The sequence below is a fragment of the Equus asinus genome, chromosome 11 (assembly GCF_041296235.1).
Source record: "Equus asinus isolate D_3611 breed Donkey chromosome 11, EquAss-T2T_v2, whole genome shotgun sequence".
Classification (NCBI taxonomy): Eukaryota; Metazoa; Chordata; class Mammalia; order Perissodactyla; family Equidae; genus Equus; species Equus asinus.
In genome coordinates this window covers 51,342,064-51,359,073 of record NC_091800.1, presented here as the reverse complement: position 1 = coordinate 51,359,073, position 17,010 = coordinate 51,342,064, and the positions used below count along the sequence as shown (strand labels likewise).

The window sequence follows — 17,010 nt, the reverse complement described above, 5'->3', positions numbered from 1 at the left end:
ATCTGACAATGTCATGATTCTGTAACTAATTTTATGACAACTGAAGATGATGGCAAAGAGAATCGTTGTATTATTATTTACCCTGAGGATAAACTCTGAAAATATTATCATGATTGATTATAATATATGTGATTCATTCTAAATGATCTCGCCTCATGGCTTATAATTCATGAGTTCAAAAGTCTTTATAGAGGAACAGTGGGTATTTCACTTAATTTATGTATCCCAGTGAATTATTTTTTCTTATTGCTGTTTTTCACATTTTTGACCCATATTTTCAGTTATAGATGCCTTAGAACAGAGAATATATTGATGCTTATTTTTAAAGCTGCTTGAATCAGGTGTTTTAGTTTTAACGAAATCTGATTCAAGGAGAAAATTATAGAGTTTGAAGATTTATCTTTTCTATATTTCAAATATATTGACAAGGTCAGTATTAAGATGAAGTTTTAGAAATGTCATCAGTGGAAGCAACGTTGCCACTGTCTACATAATTGAAAAGGGGTTTGAATATGGTTCTTGTACATTTCCAGTTTGCCAGTGGTGGTATAATCTTGCCAAGAGCCACGGAATATCATGCTGTGCCTTTCTGCTTAGGTTTGAATATTTAAGCAGCCTAAATAGCATTTGTAAAATGTCTGTTCTACTAGGAGTCTTACTTCCAGGATCAATCTTCATCTGCCTTTTCCTAAAAAAAGAAAATATATATTTATGTTCTTTACTCAATTTTTAAGTTTCCTTTTTTTACTGAATTTCATTACACTTGAATTTGTCCCTTTACCATCTGCCATTAGAAAACATCAAATAAATTCTAAAAGGATTTCAGTCATCCATTGTTTCCTGCTCATAAATATCAGCATAAAATCAGGTCTATATATTCTTTAATGTATTTCAGCACTTGTTCTCACTGTGAATGTGGTAGCTTGTTTGTGGATCTGGCTCCACAACCTGGCTTTGGTCCATTTATTTTCCAGCCATTTCAGTATGTTTACCAAGTGCTACTCAGCAGCTGGCTTAGAGCAGGTGTCCAAAACATACGCATGCATATACATTAGTCCAGCTTATCAGAGTTCACATTAAAACTTTTGTTCTGTGACTACCTCTGATGAACAGCTGCTTAAACCATCCAGCATTAGCAGTGGGGTGACTTTAACTTCTTACATTTGGAAACCAAGAGGACAATAACAAGCCTTTCTAAGAAAGCTTTAAGTCCCTACAAAAAAAGGTTTGTTTCATAGTGATGGACATATCTAGTACGGTTCCTTTAAATTTCTTTTCCATGAAGTTCTAAGGCTCTTTATTCATACAGGGTAGAAAAATTGTAATAGCAGCTATCCGTCTTCCATTTTGAACTAAGTAGGCACAGTTGCTCCAAAAGCCACAGTTGATATAAATGAAACATATTGTCAGGGCTGTTATAGGCTTATGTAGAGTGGCTGCCTGGCTAGTAAACATGGAATCAAGAAAAGACAAATCTTGGCTCTGCAATTATCTGTCTATGTGATCTTGGACCAGTGGCTTCTTTCTGAATTTTAATTTTTTCAGTTGCAAAGTGAAACTAATAACACCTGTCCTACCTATTTCAAGAGTTGTTATGGGAGTGAAAGAAAATATGACATATTTGTGAAAACGACTTAAAGCTGTAGAGTTCTAAAGAGGGGCATGGTATTGATACTATTATTTTTATAGCATGAAACAGAGATGACTTTGTTGTATGATTTGATATCACAGTCAAACTCTTTCAGAATTGGAAGTGCCCACAAAGGTCAGCAACTCTAACATGTGCTTGGTGTGTGGCGCCTTCTGTAAGAGTTGGTTGGTTACTTTAGTGTTGTGTTGAGTACTCCTTGTGATTTCTTATTGCATGTGGCAGTTCATCCTATTTCCAGGCAAATATAATTATATTAAAAGTTCTTCCTTTTATTGAGCCAAATAAATAGATTTGGTAATGATATGAACTAGTAGGTTTATCACATATTTATTAAAATACCATCCTGAATTAGGACACTCTTCTGTCAAATCACTTCACCTTTGGGTGTCAGATTTCTTTTATTTGGGAAATAAGAACAAAGTGATATACAGGGATTTGAGAAAGGTTATGCAATTATTGAAGTAGCATAATGACTTTATTATTTGGAAAGATAATGCATTGCTTGTTTTAAAACCTTAAAGCATGCAAAACTCCCCATCACCTCCCCAGCTTATACCTCTTAACATTTGGTGAACATTATTTACAACATCTCTTTGTGCATGTATACAGGTAAATAGAAATAGTTTTACAAAAATAGGATCATATTTATACCTTGTGTTTCTAATGAAGTGTTATTTTTTTTCTGTTTACTTCCCTTATAATGGAAGAAATAGAAACTGAATTTAAACCGAAGGAATTTATTCATTTCGAGTTAATGTTCCTTCACCAAAGTGATGCTGTTATGTAAGAGTTAAGGACCACAACAACAACTTTGACTTCTGGTAATTCTGTGTTTAAAAAATAACTGAATTTAACTTGAAACAGCATCTTTGGACTTTTTTCTAAGAAAGATGGGAAAAGTTATGATATTTCTTTCTAACTCCCCTTTCCCTCTTCTTGTTTTACTATCCTTTTAAAATTAAAGTTATTACCATTTATTTCTGATTGTTAACTATAATTATCCAAGCTATTTAGTCTTAATTTTCATTTTTCTCAGAAGCACAGAAACATTGCTTGACTGTCGTCTGGCATTTGGTGTCACTATGAAGGCTGCAGCAAACTGATCTTTCACTTGTTCTTGTGTTGCTTTTTGTTCAGATGTCCATGGACTATTTTTAGGAAGCTAGAAGTTCAGTAACTTCATCAGCTTGTCTTGGTTTTTTATCATTCTGTATCTGCTTTTCTTGGATCCGGCCATTAAACTCTGAGGAGTAGAGTGTGTTTTTATGTCTTCAGATTTTGAGATTATATTTAAAGTATATTTTTTATTTGTTTTGTTCTCTTCTTTAGTAACCCTGAAAATATGTATAATATTTCTCCTTGGTTTTCCATATCTGTGGCCTTCACCTTTAACTTTGTTATTTCACTTACTGTGCTTTCCCATTAAACATTTTTTTCTTAACCATGTTTTCAGTCAAATTCTTTATTGTTTTTTGGTTCCCAAAGTGGCTTTTCATCTCTGTAGTATTTCATAGCTCTGTCAGCTGATTTTCATCTGTTTTGGTTATCTTGTATTTTATCATTTGAACCCTTGAACTTCTTCCTTGAACATTTTTTTAAAGAAAGACCCTTTTTGTGATTTTTTTCTTTTTGAGTCTGTGCGATGTTATTCTTCCTCTGTTTCCTTGGGTAATTCCTCCTGTGATGTTTGTTCTTCACTGGCCTTTTGCTTACAGTTCTCTTGCTTTTGATATTTGCTGCTTTATGCACAATCCCCTTGTGGCCTCTCTGATTATTACCCATTCTTAAGTGGGGCTAGTAGTTGCCAATATTGCAGGCAGTGTTGTGGGCACGGGCACCAATAGTTTGAGTGTGAGCTAGATGGGTCCAAATATTTGACTTGAGTTTGTTATTTCAAATACTCTCTAATTAAAGGTGTCATTTCCAGAGTCTCATGTCTGTGTCCATCATATAGCAAAGCCTCTTGAGACAAAGCCTTCTGTCTTCCTTCCCTCTGTCACTTCCAGTGGAGCCCCTTGAGGAGGGACCCAGACTCTGTAAAATGCTGTGTCTGTGTGTTTGCCCTTTTAGCACCACTTTTTCTGCATTCACTGGATAGGCCTTTCATAACTGTGATTTTACTTTTAGTATATTCTGTGTCTTGCTTGAGGTCTGAGGAGGTGTGTTTCAGCTCCCAGTGGCCTCCCAGATTTCAGTCTTTGACAGGTATGCTTTAATTGGGAATCCGAGTTTCTTCTGAGTATTTTTACTTTCACTAAAGAATAGAGTTTTTTCTCTTTTTTCGAATTTGCTTGAAAAGCTTTCAGTAAGTTTTAAAGGAAGGGTATAAACATGCCTTAACACCACCATTTTTAATAAGTAATATTTTAGATGCATTTAAGGAACCCATGGAGACTATTGTATTTGCTGTATTATTTAAGAGCTTAGCTCTGTGTTCAGGCCTTCTGGCTTTCGATCCTGGCTCTGCCAGGACTCCACCTGACTTCTCTATCTCATTGTCACGTCTGTGATGTGGGGATGATGTTGATGATAATAATGCCTACTCCATACAGTTGTTGTGAAAGTTAAATGAGAAAAAAATGCTGGGTCATTTGCATATTGCCTGGAAGTTACTAAGTACTCATTAAAATAGCCATTTTTATTATTTTAAGCCATGTTAATTGTGTTTAGAATGTAGTCAGTTTGGCTTTAGGAAAATTTGCTGCTCAGACCAGTATTAGTATATGTATATATTTTCTTTTGACTGAAGATATGCCGGGATGTACCAGCAGACTTGGGGGTACTGGGTGTCCTACTTAATATGTCAGCCTCTGATTTTAGGATCTGACTGGAGACTTCCAAATTGTTGCTCTCTGTTGATAAGGAATAGATGCATCTGGCTCTCTCTTGGAGGAAATAAAATCCTGGAAGTCATTGGATATGCTGTGGTAGGTGGTGCACATGTTATCTGGTTCACTCACAGAATGTTGACAACTTCTATTGTATTATGGTTCTCCAGAGAAACAGAACTAATATATATATATGTATATAAGATATATAAGATATATATGATTTATTATAAGGAATTGGCTCATGTGATTGTGGAGACTGAGAAGTCCCATGATCTGCTGTCTGTAAGATGGAGACCCAGAAAATCCAGTGGTATAGTTTTAGTCCAAGTCCCAAGGCCCTAGAACCAGGGGAGCTGATGGTGTAAGTCCAGGTCCAAAGACAGAAGCCTGATCTCCCAGCTTACGCAGGCAAGAAGGGACTGAACCCTCCCTTCTTCCACTTTTCGTTCTATTCAGGCCCTCAACAGATTGGATGATGCCCACCCACATTGAGGAGGGCAGTCTGCTTTACTGAGTCTGCTGATTCAAATGCTGGTCTCATTCAGAAACAACCTCACAGGCACACCCAGAAATAATGTTTAATATGGGCACTCTGTAGCCCAGTCAAATTGACACATAAAATTAACTATCACACCTGTCCTGTAGTGTGATTAAATCCAGCAATCGTACATTTAGTGTTTATTATTTGTTAGACACTGGTCTACAAAGACAAATTGTATTTAGAGCCTGCCCTCAAGGCTTCATCATCTCAGGTACAGGCAGATAAGTTACTACAATTTGATGTTATTAGTGCTGTAATGTATTTAATGAAACCTAGGAGGTTGGTGTGGGCCATGGATGGCTTCACATATGAAGTGACATTTGACCTGGGCCTTGAATGATAGTGTCACACTGGCTGGAAGAAAAGGGAGCAACCAAGAAAAGGTCCGATCTTTTGTTTAAAAAAAAAATTCTTAGTACATGTAAAAGTATATTTTCTTTTCTTCGACTAGGCACAGAAACACTTTGCAAAATTTCCTCTTGGAGTTAAGGGTAAATGTGATATTCTGGTGTTATTAAACATTTCAGCCAGAATCTGTTGAGGCTCATTTATGAGTCCAAATGATTTTTTCTCTCCCTGTCTCTCTTTCTCTTCCCTCTCTGTCTTTCTGTCCTTCTTGTCTCTCTCTTGCTCACTTGTTCTGGTATACTCACTCTCTTCCTTGCTCACACATTTCCATTCTCTCGCCCTTTAATTATGATATCTTTAGCTAAGCTTTATGTCACCCTACTTGAGTACATTATCAAAGTAGTTTATATAATATATTTTACCAGAAAATTTCAAGAATGGTTGTAAAAATGATATAGGGATCTTTTAAACGTAACCATTTTAGTTAAACAATTTTCATTTAATGAAAACATTATATTATTAAAACAGTGTAGTAATTGATTACTAAAAGCATTTATTGAAGTATAATATCTCTCTGGTTAATTTTATGTTAACATCTGTACATTAAAAAATAAAAATAAAAAAATAGTAACCTCTTTCCCATCTCCCCAGCTGATGTTAGCTGAGATTTAATTTCTTACTGTTCTCTAAAGAGACTTTTGTTTAATAAAATCATGAATAATTATTGACTCAACAATGAGTGCAATTCTTTATCTTATACATAATTTAGTCCTTCAGTATACCTTACAGCCTAATGGAAGTAAGACTCACAAATACTCCAATTTAAGAGTCAATTGATTATTAATGTTCAACATCCTTTGTTTTCCTGGAGCTAGTTCTGGTACCAAATTCTGTATCAGTTAGGGTTTGATGAGAGAAACAGAACCATGGGAATGGTATTGAATATGGGATTTATTATCAGGATTTGACCCCATCCAGTTGTAGGAGCTAGTTAAGCAAGTTGTGTATGGCTGTTGCTTCTGTATCTTTGGTGCTAGGCCTTAAGGCAGTAGGGCAGGCAGGCAGGAAGGAAGGGTAAGCAGGAAGTGTGAGAGGGCAGGGACAAACCTGAAGCGGTGAGGATGAGCTGCTGTCCACCCAGATTGCTCACTGTTATGAGCCTCCAACCTCAAGGATGCTGGAAACCGCAGGAGAAGCTGGCATCCTTCACTGAGTCAGACACATCATGGCCTTAGAATCAGGTAAGGTGATGGAGATCCTCTGGGAGCTGGAGGAGCTGCAGGTGACTCTGTCCCTGCACCAGCAAGGTGAGCAAGCAGATCAGTGACAAAGCGTGTGAGCTGCACCCACATCTGGAGCCCTGCATTGATCTGCCAAGTGTGACATGGACATGACTGCCACTGCACTTCTGCCTTCTGAATCTCACCAAGATGTCTCTTATAACCCAGAACTATGGAACTATGCACGGAAGAGAGTGCCAGGAAATGCAGATCGAGCTCAGCTCAGTTGTGACAGTTCATATCCACCACTGAGTCCCACATTGCCTGTTCCCTCCCTTCTCACACATGGGTCTCCTTTCCTACCCTTCCCTCCACCTGAATGTCGTAGACCTTTTTTGGTTCCTGCCCTTTTTCCTTGCTCTTTCCAATCCTGTCTGAGGACCTGAAGCATTGCCCCTGGGACCCTTCCTTCTAGTTGAGATGATGACCCACACAGGGACCGCTCATCTGCTCTGGAATACCACCTGCCTAGATTCTGGTTTTGAGCTCTGCTCATCTCTTGAGAAACAGCAGCATCTTTTCTGGCCTCATGTGGTACTTGACTCAGTTAATGGTGTCGATAGTGGCTGAGACCACTCTGCTCTTTAGATTTTGTCTGTCCATCTGTAATGTCATAGACCTATTGGGCTCAGGCTAGGACCATGTGGCCACAGGGAGCTGTGGTTGAGAGCATAGGAAAGAAAACGTAACATGAGAAGGAGGAGGATTCTGATTTTATGCCTGGTGGAAATATATGAGTCACCTGGACATTAGGGGCTTATCCAAGTAGTATAGTTTAGAGTAAAATTGTGGGAAAGAATGAGATCAACAGTTTACATTTAGAGTAAGAATGAATGATATCAGGACCGGCGGTAGGTTAGAGGTGAGGTTGACAGGCTGTAACTTGAGGACACAGTTGCTGGAGAGCAGCTAGTAAGGAGGCGTGTGTTAATTCAGACTGGCGTCAGGAGCCGGGAGGCACTAATGCTGGAGGGCAGAGCAGGGTGCTTGTTAGAGGGCAAAGGGTAACACCAGGGACTAGGAAATCCTGTACAATGGGACTGTCTGGAGCAAAGACAAAGGGGGCACTTGGTGAGGCGAGAGAAGATAGACAGAGAGAGGGTACTAGCCTCTTGTTGGGTTCAGGGAGAAAAAAAAGATAACCTTTGGAAACAAACCAACTTAAATTACCAGAGTTCCATCTGTAACCCAAGAAAGGATTTGACTCTAATTTGCGATGTAGAATAAATTCAGAAGTAGCATTCTAATTAGAGAGAGAAGACGAGCAATTAGGTTTCCAAGAAAAAGAAAAATCAGTTACTGGTAGGATATATCAGCTTATATTTACACATTTGTACTTTGTGTCTGTGTATGTGAGAGAGAGAGATTGATTCTAGATTATGGGCAAATGCTTGCTAGATTTTTCTGAGTTTTAAATTTTTTAATTTAATTACTCTATTACTTTAAAACTGAATTGCAAATATAATTCACATTCCTTAAACACCAGGATCACATGAATTAAGATACTTTACCTGGTTATTCTCTTTGTAGACTCAGGTCTTTCAGGTGGTGGCTGCTCTTTGGGATTAATATTGCCAAACTATAGATATGAAGGACAGAAAATATTGTCTGTAGAATATATCATATTTATGCTTGTAAACTCCTCTCTCCTCCACTGTATGCTCATTCTAAAAAGGAGAAGATGGTGGAAATAGGTGGGAGTCTGGCTGCTGGCCAGATTTGTTACTTCCATCTGTGACAACCGTTATCGGTCTGAAATACTGAGGGACTTGCCTCAGGTCGCACAGCAGTTAGTAGCAGAACTACATATATCTAATCTCTGTTTTGTAACGTTTATTTGTACATCATTTCTAAAAGTGCCATTTAGAGTAAAAGGCCCCCATAGAGAAATTATTGTGGAGATGGTGCTTGCGAAGGCCTCCGGGTGGGAGGAGGAGAGATTGAGTGATTACAGGTAGAGGATAGTAAGCAAAATTTATTTTTTTAAGCAATTAAATGATAGATTTGCATTTATAATTCCTGGTTCTACACTAGGGCTTAAATGCATCTTAAATGTTTACTTGTCTAACTTGATAATTATTGCAGACCCACCTTGCCTCTCAACTCTCCCCATAGAGTTTGAAGAAAATTGAGATATCAGACATTCAGAGGTGGACCTGGCATGCAATTTGGCAGTTGCACAGCCCACCGCTGGCCAGCGTGGTGCAAATAATCAAGGGGAGGCAAAGAAAAAGGCTAAGAGATTTCTGTGTTGCAACTAAGAGTCAGACTTGACTCCTCTTTCTGGTTCTAATCAATTATACGGAGCTGTTATTTTTTGTCCTGCCAGAAACAATACGTGTTGTTGTAATGCAAGAATTTAATTATAGTGGACAAGTCTCTAATGCTTTTAGAATGAGAAATTGAATCTCGATCTTACTTTGCCTCTAACTGTGAAACTGAGATACCCCAGGATGCAGGGTCTACGCATCAAGGTGATGACGCTATTGTTGGCATCAAGAGCAGCTTCTTGTTAGATTTTTTTCTCAAGTAATGCTGAAAATTTCAAACATATATCTTAGAATTGTAGGAATTTGGAGTTGGATGGTACTATAAGAATTATTTCATTTAACTGGATATGTAAATAGAAGGGAGAAAAATCAATAAAAATGAAGCTCTTGCTCAAGGTTACACTGCCCATTATAGACTGGGAGGTTTGGGAGAAAGAAAGGCATAAGGGGAACATGGTTACTTGCAATTCACAGATTTTAATTGAAGCAAGTAGGTTTAACTTCAGCCTGAATTTATAATAAAAGGTACCTGATACGTATCTTTTTAGTGACTGTTTGAATAAGCGGAGGGATGGAGTGTGAATGAGAATAAAAGAAAAGAGAATGAGAGAAAGAAAATGAGAACGGATCTCACTGCTACTTTTTTACTTCTTTGACAAAAGTGTCAGAGCGTGGTCATGTGTGATGGAAGAGAAAGGAAGATGAGATCCCGAAAAGTTGGCAAATGGGTCACACAAAACCTGAAACACTGAAAATTTACTTTATTAAGGTTGACTTTTCCAGTCAGTAGCAGTCAAGGGAAAAGATCTAGTTTACAACAGTTAACTATGTGAAAACGGCAAGAGAAAGATTTTCCTAAACATTTACCTTACACAGCTATGCTGATGTTATGGTCCAAATGCTCTGAATTTACTGCTCAGGCTATCGTTAAATATAATAACAAATATGAAGAATGTACTTTCCTATACTAAGTGTATTTGTGACCGTTAGTCTACACGTTTGTAATGGCCCACAATTTTATGTTGAGGCATCTAGCAAAAAGCATCTGGCTTATTATTATTATTTTTAATGGATAATGTACTTTTCTTAGTTTGATAAGTTGAGTGTTCTAAGGATTTACCCTCTACCCTCTTTTTTCTTATACTTTTGTATTGCAAATTAAGTTTAGATTCTTGTATTAAAATAATTGCTTGTGTTGTGTAATGACTGTATAGTCTTAATAAAGCAAATCCCAGCCAACTAACACTCAATTTTTTTTTTAAAATCAGTAATTTTGAAAATTCTTATTTAATTAGTTAAATGAATGAATCACTTTAGTTGCAAATGTAGGGGTTAGATGTTTCTTGAAGTTAAGTATTTTGATAGATGTGAAAGAATACATGTAATGAATATGTTAGTTATAAGACATAATAACAAAGAGAAACCCAACTTAAGAAATAGAATGTTTCCAGTATTTTTAAAGACTCTTTTTAGTCCCACACACAAATGTTATACTGGATTTTGTATTATAATTTTTTTTCTTTTTATTAATGCTTTTTATCAAGTATAAGTACATATTCACAAACTATATATTGTGTACATTTGCTTGTTTTGGGACATCATATGAGTAGTGCCATACTGTCTATGTTCTTTTGTGACTTGCTGTTTTTACTCAAAAGTTTTTGTTTTTGATATTCATCCATATGGATGCAAATAGTTGAAATTATTCACTTCCACAGCTGAGCAGAGTTCTGTTATATGACCATACCATTACTTTTTCCATTCTCTAGTAATAGGCATATCTATTCTTTCCAGCGTTTTGCTTATTTTAAACAGTGTTGCTGTGGACAGTCATTCAAATGTGTCCTGCTGCTCAAGTAGAAGAGTTTTTCTGGAGTATATACCTACGAGTAGAACTGATGGATTGTAGAGTATGCACATTTTCACCCATACTAAATCATGGCCAATTGTTTCCCATATAGTTGCATCACTTAAATAGCACTGTTTAATAGTTTCATTTCTCCACATCCTTACCACCTTTTGTTGTGTGCTGACATTTAAAGGTTTTTCAGTCTGATGTGTGATAAATAGTGTTTCCTTGTGGCCTTAATTACACTTTCGTGTTACGAGTAGTTTTCATGTTTATTGATTATTTGGGTTTCATCTTCTCTGGAATTTCTTTTCATGTCTTTTGCCTTTATGGTGGTCTTTTTTTTTCCCCCCTAATGGGATAGATATTCAGGATTGATTAAATGTGTTGGAAATATTTTCTCCAAGATTATGGACTTTCTTTATATTGCTCTAAAAAGAAATTCAGTTCTTTTAACGATAAGATTATTTAGGTTTTTGATTTCTTCTTGAGTCAGTTTTGGTAAGTTGTATTTTCTATAAGTTTGTCCATTTATTGTAAGTTTTCAAATTTATTGGTATAAATATTATGTTAGTTTTCTAGGGCGGCCATAGCAAAGTACAGCAGACTGGGTGGCTTCATCACAGAAATTTATTTTCTTACATTTCTGGAGGCTAGAAGTTCCAGACAAGGTGTTGTTGGAGTTGATTTCTTCTGAGGCCTTTTTCTTTGGCTCATACATGGCCTTCTTCTCCCTGTGCCTTCGCATGGTCTTTCCTCTGTATACCTCTGTCCTAATCTCTTCTTCTTATAAAGACACTAGTCATATTGGATTAGGGCCCACCCATTTTAGATTTTACCTTAATTACCTCTTCAAAGGCTTTATCTCCAAATACAGTTAGATTCTTAGGTACTGGGACTTCAACATAAGAATTTTTGGGGGACACATTTGAGCCCATAATAAGGATGTATGAAGTTTTCCATTAATCATATTTTTAATCTTGTTGTATCTGTACTTTAATCTCCCTTTTCATTTTATTTGTTTCACAATCATTTTCACTTTCTTCATTTCTCTTTTTATTTCCTTTGATAAGTCTTGCCAGAGATTTTGCAATTTTATAGTCTTTTTAAAGAGTTCCTTTTTATTTTGTTGTTTCTTTCTGTTGTATTTTCTATATTTAGTTAATTTTTTGTCTTTTATTTTTCTCACAGTTTCTTTGAGTTTATTCTCATAATCTTGTCTTACAAATTTAGTTGCTGAGCTAATTAATTTCTAACTTTTCTTTTTTATACTCTCAGCATTTCAATATATAATCTCTTTAAACGCAGCATTAGCTATAGCTTATGAGTTTTGATCCAAAGTATTTTCTATATCATTTAGTCTTGTTTATTTTCTGTATTCCGTTATAATTTCTGCTTAGAGTCTTGAGTCCTTTAGAAGTTTTAGTTTCCAAATGTAGTTTTAGTTATTTTTTAATTACCAAGCATTAACTTCATTTTGTTGTATTTATAAATGTATTCATATGTTTGGCTGCTTGATGACTAATTCTGTGTGGGCTTCCTATATGTCTTGTTCAAGGACAGTTTTTATAAATGCTTTGTATGTGTTTGAAAAGATGTATATTCTCTTATTATTATTCTATTTTGTCCAATAGATAAAACTTTTAATTATTTTGTTGAAAATCTCTGTAAACTTACTGATTTGTGCTTAGCTAATCTATTCATGGCTGAAAGAGTTGATTGAAATCTCCAATTCCAATCATGGCTCTGTCAGGTTCTTGTTATTTCTGTAAATTTTGGCTTTATATATTCTGAGCTATGCTGAGTAGGTACATACTCATTTAGAATTTTTTTAATACTCTTAGAAAATTGACTCTATGTCTCATCTCTTAGTGTTCTTCCTTTTCTTTTATAATGCATTTTGTCTGTATGCCTCTTTTGTCTGAATTTAATATACATACTGCAGCCACTTACTCTCTTTCAGCATTGTGAGGATATTATTCTATTTCACTTTAAATGCAGTCAGAGTCATTGAAAGATTGCAAGCAGAAGGTTCACATGGTCAAGAGTTCTGAAAAAATGACGGACTTATCTATGGAAAATGGATTGGAAGAGTTGCAAAAAACTGGAGTCGAGGAGGCCATTGTAGTGCAGCATCAGATGGTGATGGCTTGGCTTGGTATATTAGCCCCTGAGATGGAGATAAAGAGAAGTTATATGTTTCAGAGGGAGAATTGACAGACATTGGTGATTGGATGTCAAGCATGATGTGAAAGAAAGAATGCATGAAGGATAAAGCTTTGATATCTACCTTGCACAGCTTGTTCCTTGAAATTATCATTTATCAAGATTGAAGTGCTGGAAGAACATGCTCCTAAAGTTCATTTTTGTACATCTTGCATTTATTTATTTTTCGAAATGTATTGAGAGTCTCTGAAGAACAGTTTTCATACTTGTGGCTTTAGGGAGGATAAAAATAAGCCTAATAGTTTGTGGGTACGCTATGAAAGAACTTTCTGTCCAGTCCTATTCATTAATTCCTTGACTTTTTTTTTTTTGATGACTCAATATTTTCAGGCACAGTGCCAGTTTTTCTGGGCTTTCAGCAGTGAATATCGTGAGTATGGTGTGTGCCTGCACTGAGTTTAGTAATAAATGCAGACCAGCACAAAGACATTTATCAATACAGTGTGAGAGCTTTGGTAAGAGAACTATATAGTTTTATGATAGCACGTAGTAGGGGCACCCAAGCTAGGCTTGGTTGGGTAAGTATTGTGAAGATTTTCCAGTGAAAATGAAGGTTAGGTTGAAAGTGACCTAAAGATTGGCAAACCAGAGAAGGGTTAGGAACTACGGAGGAAGAACATAGGCAAGAAGGAGATCATGGCACAGTTGAGGAACTGTAAAGAAGTAAGTAGGATTTGAGAGTAGAGTGCTAAGAGAAATAATGGCTGTTGAGGGAAGGAGGAGCCAAATTATAGAGCCTAATAACTTAAAAAGTTTGGTATTTCCTGTGAAAACAGTGAGGTGCTTTTGGAGCGCTTTAGATAAGAAATTGGCATGATGAGATTTGCATTTTAATGAACTCTTGAGTCTATGTAAAAAGTACTGGAATGGGAAAGAAGGGAGGACCACCAGATAATGGGCTGGTGATGATGCTGTCTTGAACTGGGTCTAGGCTTGGCTATGGAGATGGAGAAAAATGGATGGATTTGGAGGATATTTAAGATATAAAATAATGAAGGTTTATTTATTTAGTGTAAGTGGGGTTGCAGAAAAGATGGAAGTGGGAAATGTTACCAAAGTGCGGCTTGGACCGCTGGATGGATGGTGCTACTGGGAGGATCAGGTTTGCAAAATATGATGTGATCTTTTAAATCTCTGGGACTGGAATTTCCTCAGAGAAGTCCAAGGGGATTTTCCAGTAGGTATATTTGGGCCTGTTGCTCAGGAGACAGTTCCAGTCTAGAAATTTAGGGAGTCAATGATATATGGCATTTGAAGCTGTCAGAGTAAATGAGGTCACTTAAGTAATGTTTATGGAAAGAGAAGAGAAAAGTAGGAGGGTCAAGCGTGGAGGGAATGCAAATGAAACAAATACACAAAAGCTATAATGCAAGAATATGATGGAATGCAGTAAGAGAGAGAGAAACTGTCTAATTTTAAATAAGGGAGTAGTCCCTACCTGTTAAGAGTACAGCAAAGTCTTCCAGTGAGATGATCATTGAAAAATGATGGTTAATATTGAAAAATTGTGAAAGAGGATGATCCAGGCAGAAGGAATAATACAGTCACACAGAGGGAGAAAAGAAAAGCTTAGCTTTAGGGACCAATGAGTAATTTAGGACAGGGCAGAAAGATCAGGTGGGGTTGTTTTACAAAATACCTAATGTATTATAATATTAGAATACAGTTCAAAGTATTTGAATTGATTCCATTAGCATACCTTGTAAAAATTTCTGTCTTTTATACATTTTATTAACCATAAGGTGACAGTTAACAGTTTGTAGGTGTTTTTTATTCTTGGTGTATTTCCCCTTGATTTTATTAATTGAATACTCCTTTGAGATGCTTCTGAAAATCTGTTTCTTTTTTAAAAGAAGTATTCAGAGTGTATTTAGGGAGATTCATTAACACTGAATTCATTCATCTAATTTCACTCATTTTGATAAAGTGAGTAAGCATACGTTAATTATTAAATTCTAATATTTAGAGGAAAAAAATGTGGTTGAAATGATGAAAGGTAATTGCAGACATGTATTTCTACTTGCCAGATCTCGCATATTAACAAAAAATTGGGGATGAATAAATGGAGTAAACTTTAGTCTTTCCAAACTTTCTGTATCCATTTTTATTAGGATAAAGGAACTTCTAGAGTTATGAGGTTACTTTTGTATTACAGTAGATATGTAGTTGATTGTAATTTTAGATATTTAGATGAAAATACGTGTTTCTTTAATGGAAGAATTAAGTTGTTTATTTTTTAATAAGAGCATACATTGATAATATTACAATCAAAGTTCAGTTCTTAAGTTTAAAGATTTTTTTTTTACTGAACCATTGAGAAATTAGCAAATTACTTGGCTGTGTAGAACTGTCTACCTGGTCCTCTGGAAAAGTGGGAAGCCTGCATTGTGTTCTTAAAGTTTATCAACTATTAAGCAGCAAAAGATTTAAATTGGTTTGGTGTTCATCAGTTAAATCGATTTGATGTTCATCTTGGTTCTTTTCCACGGCCTTTTCATTCTGAGTTCTTTTAATTTATTTCTTGGTAGTTTCTGAGTTAATGACTTGTTTGACTGGATTCTATTGTTGAATAGTTTATTTTAGGAAAGACTCATGGCTGCTGTATTCTCTGACTTCTTGCATGTTTAAATATCTGTTTCTTTTATATTGAAATAATATTTTACCTTGTTGTAAAATTCTTGACTTCCACTTAGAAACCTGTAGACATTGCTTCTTTGTCTTCTGATGTTGAATGTTCCTCCTAGAAGGGTGAGGCCCGTCTGAATCCCACCCTCCTCAACCCCAGTGTAAGTGAATTACTCTTTCTGCCTGAACATCTGCAGAATTTTTTTCCTCATCTTGAAGTTCAGTGACTTAAGGATATAACTTCTTTTGGATCATTCTGTGTCAGTTTTTCCTGGAACACTGTCTGTTATTTCAATTTGTTCTTTCTTCATGTTAGGGAAAATTCATACTATTATTGCTTGAAATATTTTTCTATCCAGTTTTTGGGTTCTTTTCTACAAGATCAGCAATTTTCAGTTTGTTCTTCCTACCTCTTATCTTTTCTCCATTAAAAAAATGTATTTGTCTTTCTCCTGTATTCACTGGAATTAAATTAAGCCTTTTTTCCACATCAATAATTCAGTTTTTTAGCCATATCACCTCAGTTTTAGCCATGTCTCCTCATTCCTTTGCTGTTTTTATTTTGTTAGTACTGAATTGATGTATTTTTGCTCTTCAGCATGTTTTTGATGGCTCTACAATATCTTTTTAATTTCTGTCTATTGTTTTATCATTTCATCTTTGAGCCTCTGTTCACTTATAATCTTGTTTTTGAAGTCCTCCATAATATGAAGCTTTCTGTGTTTAGGTTGTATTTTCTTTAGGAATTAGGGCTTTTCCCCTCCTTTGCAGGCTTGTTTCCTTCCTTTCCAATCTCACTTTTATTCCTTCCTTCTTTCCTTCCTTTTTATCCTGTGACATGTTTACATATTTCCCGTTTTGTTTTGTTTCATCTTGTCATACGGGCAGATATTCTATTTGCTAGCATACTGTGTTGGTTAGTCTTTCTTCTCATCTTTCATACCATAGTTGAGACCTCTCTATTTTCCCTTGGGTGCCACATTTCGAGAATTAGTTATTGTCATTTCCATTTTTGCTGTAATTCAAGGTGAGGAGTGGAATGACGTTCATTTCGGGGAAGTGGAGGAGGGAAAGGGCCCTGCTGGATTATGTGCAAGCTGTGTCAAGATGTTCTGTGCCTTCTTTCTCCATTTTGACCATGCATGGACAGTGGTGCCCTTTCAAAGGAGTGCTCAGGTACAAAAGTTCCTTACAAAGGCATGCTACTATTTCTGCACCTTTCAGCTAAGTGGCATGAAGCTAACTCTGTGGGGAGCTTGGTGGTGTTTTGTTTCATTCTGTGACTTCTCTCTTTACACATATGAGCCCTGTTGCATGGATTTTTTTTATTAAAGAACTGAAATTTTCTCCACGGGGTAATTCTTTTAAGTACTTAAGATGACTTTGGGG

The 17,010-nt window shown here is 36.1% G+C and overlaps 1 protein-coding gene across 5 annotated transcripts in view; it reads left to right on the top strand.

Moving 5' to 3' along the window:
* KLF12 (KLF transcription factor 12) overlaps positions 1 to 17,010 on the top strand; it is a 418,145-nt gene that overhangs the window by 134,430 nt on the left and 266,705 nt on the right. The gene's annotated exons all lie outside the window — the stretch shown is intronic.